Raw genomic sequence first — 3,944 nt, 5'->3', positions numbered from 1 at the left:
CACGCTTTTTCGTGAAAATTAATGCTTTATGTAAAAAATGTCGTAAAAAACATGTCACTGAAAGTATTGTCTATCGCTAGCCACTACTTTTTCCCATCTTTCTGGCAGCATTTGAATTCCACGTCGGAAAAACGGCACATCTTTTAAGGCTATCCAAGAGTCGACCCATTTTTTGACATCTTCATAAGAATAGAAGTGCTGCTCAGCCAGGCCACGTGCCATCGATCGGAACAAATGATAATCGGAATGTCTGGTGAATACTGCGGCGGGTGGGGTAGGACTTCCTATTTAAGCGTTTCCAAGTAGGTTTTCACCGTGCAACATGTGGCCGAGCATTATCATATTGCAAAATCACTTTGTCGTGTCTCTGCTTGTATAGCGATCGTTTTTCCTTCAATGCTCGGCTCAAATGCATTAATTGTAGTCGATAGCGATCTCTCGTGATGGTTTCGTTCGGTTTGAGTAGCTTATAATAAACTATACCCAGCTGATCCCACCAAATGCAGAGCAAAAGTTTCGAACCATAGATATTCGGCTTTGCCGACAATGTTGATGCATGGCCGGACTTACCCTACGATCTTCTACGCTTAGGGTTATCGTAGTGTATCCACTTTTCATCGCCAGTCACGATACGATACAAAAAACCTTTCCTTTTCTGCCGTTGAAGCAGCTGTTCTCACGTGAAAAGACGCCGTTCGACGACTCTCGGCTTCAACTCGTACAGCACCCAATGTCCTTGCTTTTGAATCATTCCTAATATTTTCAAACGTTTCGAAACTGTTGTGTGATCAACTCCTAATGATTCTGCAAGTTCAGCTAGCGTCTGATATGAGTCTTCATGAAGTAATACCTCCAATACTTCGTCTTCAAACTTTTTAAGTGCATCAGAGCGTTCTTTATCTTCAACATCAAAATCATTATTTTTGAAGCGTCTAAACCAATTTCTGCATATTGTTTCCGACAGAGCATGGTCGCCGTAAGTCTCAACAAGAATTCTGTGTGCTTCAGCTGCAGATTTTTTTTCAATAAAGTAGTGCAATAAAATTCACCGCAAATATTCTTTTTTGGCACGAAACTCGACATGTTTAACACTATGAAAAAAAAAGTTGTTTACACTTTGGCGAAATAACACACTGAATTTCAAGCTTGCTTATAGGGGAGCGGTGCACTTGGACGCGGTGCATTTGGACATAGCCAATCACAGCACCGTGTGATTAGAGACATTTGTAGGGTCTCTTGGAACAGCGACTTGTGATTGGACTGTGTCCAATTGCCCCGTGTCCAACTGATATACACCCTGCTTATAGTACTTCCTTATAGATGCGTTACCATCTTAAACTACACGCACGCAGTTCTGGTAACGCCATGTGTTGAAAAACAGCGAGAACTTATTCAAAGTCCTGATACGAAAATCTCTTGTCCTTGAATTCCTAACACTAACACTATGTTCATTAGTCGTTGAAAGGTCGCCGGAACTTTTTTTAGTCCGAAAGGCATGTGGTTGAATTCATAGTGCCTGAAAGGTGTGGTAAAGGTGGTTTTATGACTATCGCGAAGATCTATTTCAATTTGATGGAACCCTAAGGCTAAGTTAAACACTGAAAAATATAATAATGTAAAAATAACCATAGAAGGAGGAGGGCATACTAGGTGGCGGCGGAACGCCGTGCGTTCGAGATCTGCGTATCTTTTCGTTCTGACATGAGAAAAATATCGAGAGCGCGATTCTGCCGGGACTCGAACCCGTGTCTTTCGCTTGCCGGGCGACTGTTCTAAACTAACACTGAGCTACCTGACGCTCCACGCTCACCCTCCTCTCCCTAAATAACGCTCAGAGATGCCGTTCGGAAACGACATCTCTGGCGCGATCCCGAGCACGGGGACTACAGAGAGAAACAATGGGGTGTATATCAGTTGGACACGGGGCAATTGGACACAGTCCAACAGGGGGTACAAACTCCTCGTATTTTAGAGGTGACGGAAGTGATTAGTTCGCTTATTCTTTCGGTACGTAGGCCGAGGGCAGCACAGTCGGCCCGGCCCCCACTACCACTCGTCAGATGTCATATTGGACATATACTGTTTCTTATAGTTTGTTGTTCACCAGTTTTCTGGAGAAGTTCAAGCGATTTTGGAAGCGATAATTTTTATTTTGCGACAGGAGTGTTTTTTTACAGGAAGAGCCGAGCAAGGAGAAAGAGAACGTGTAGAGATACAATATTTCTATTTCTGTAAGTAAATATTTGTATGTAAATTTATAAATTAGTTTAGATATTTTCACAATCTTGTTCGTTGATCTTTAATAAGGTCTCAGATTTGTTAAACACATTGGAGAGACATGTATTAAAAGTAAGACGTCTCTCTTTTATACTCTGTTAAACGTATTTTTGAGAAGTTTGTGTTGTCTGGATCTTTCCACTCATACATTTCTTTATTCCCTCCAAATTTATCTTGGTTTATGTCTCCTTTATTTTTATCAAAATATTCATTCTATTTATTTTCTGAATAATTTATCATATATGATTCACTTCCGTTTCCGGAGTGGATATGCGTGGACGTGTAGGCTAGAAGTTGAATATTGAAAAGACGAAGAGGGAGTGGAGGGTGTGAGTTGGAGGAGAGTGAGAGGGAGGAGAGAGAGTGGAGGGAGTGGAGAGGGGGAGGGGAAGAGAGGTGAGTGTGGGTGGAGGAGGTGTGAGAGATAGAGAGTGCGAGAGTGAGTGTGGTGAGAGTGAGGTTAGGAGTGCGGCGTGAGAGATTGGGAGGGTAGGGGCGGGAGAGGTGAGAGGGGACGAGGAAGAGTGCGTGCGTAGGCACGAGTTGAGTAGAAGGTAGAGAGGAAACCGGCATAGAACGAAGTAGAGCGAGAAGGGAGAGTGGTGGGGAGTAAGTCTGGGAGTGAGAGGAGTATAGAGGGAAAACGAAGTGGCAGGGAGATAGTGTGAGGAGAGTGAATAAAGGGAGACAGAGAGCAAGGAAGAAACAGGTAGGTTAAGGCTTTGGGATAGGAAATGGAGGGTGTGGGGAAGGGGATGGCAAGGGGGTTGGGAGGAGAAGGGAGGGAGCGTAGGGGGAGTACAGGCATGATGGAGGTGCCGAAAAGGAAAAGAGATGTGATGGAATGGTTAGAGGGAGCAGGGGGAAAGGAGAAGCAGGAGGAGGAGGGTAACTTCCAGAGGAGTAAAAAAACCTCGAGGTCACCGGTGGGGAGAAGGATGGGGGAGGATGAGGGGATGATGGAAACGTTGAAGGGGTGGATGGAGGAGATGAGAGGAAGGTGGGAAGGGATGGAGGAGAGAATGGAGGATAGGGTGAATATGATAATGGGGGAGCTAGAGAGTATGAGAGGAAGGGAGGAGGAATGGAGAAAAGAGAGGGAGGGAATGGAGAGGAGAATTGAGGAGCTGGAGAGAAAGTGGGAAGGGAGTATGAGCATAAAGGGAAAGGGGAAGGGAATGGAGGAATTGGAGAAGAGGGTGAAGAAGCTGGAGGAAGGGGGGTGAAGGGAGGGGAGGATAAGGGGGTGGAGGAGAGGGTAAGGAAGATGGAATGGTCGTGGGAAAGAATGGAAAGGCAGGAAAGGAAAAGAAATGTAGTGGTGAAAGGGTATAAAGGGGAGGGGAAGGAGGTGAGGAATGTGATAGGGGAGATATTCAGGAGCATAGGAGCGGAGGTGAAGGTAGAAGAGGCGAGAACGATGAGAACGGGAAGAGAAGAGTGGGGGAAGATGGCAGTGGTGAAGCTAGAGACGGAGGAGGGGAAGAGGGAGGTGATGAGAAGGAAGAAAGGATTGAGGGGGGGAAAGGTTTGGATAGAAGAGGATTTGACTTGGAGAGAAAGGCGGGCTAGATGGAGATTTAGAGAGGCGGTCAGGGTGGAGGAAAAGAAGGGGGCGAGGATTTGGATGGGAGTGAATAGGGCGATGATAAACGGGGAGTGGTGGT

The sequence above is a fragment of the Odontomachus brunneus genome, unplaced genomic scaffold (assembly GCF_010583005.1).
Source record: "Odontomachus brunneus isolate Ranch 3 - 2012 unplaced genomic scaffold, Obru_v1 Obru_scaffold_197, whole genome shotgun sequence".
Taxonomy (NCBI): Eukaryota; Metazoa; Arthropoda; class Insecta; order Hymenoptera; family Formicidae; genus Odontomachus; species Odontomachus brunneus.
The sequence above is the reverse complement of the archived record's forward strand: the minus strand, read 5'-3'. Positions refer to the sequence as shown.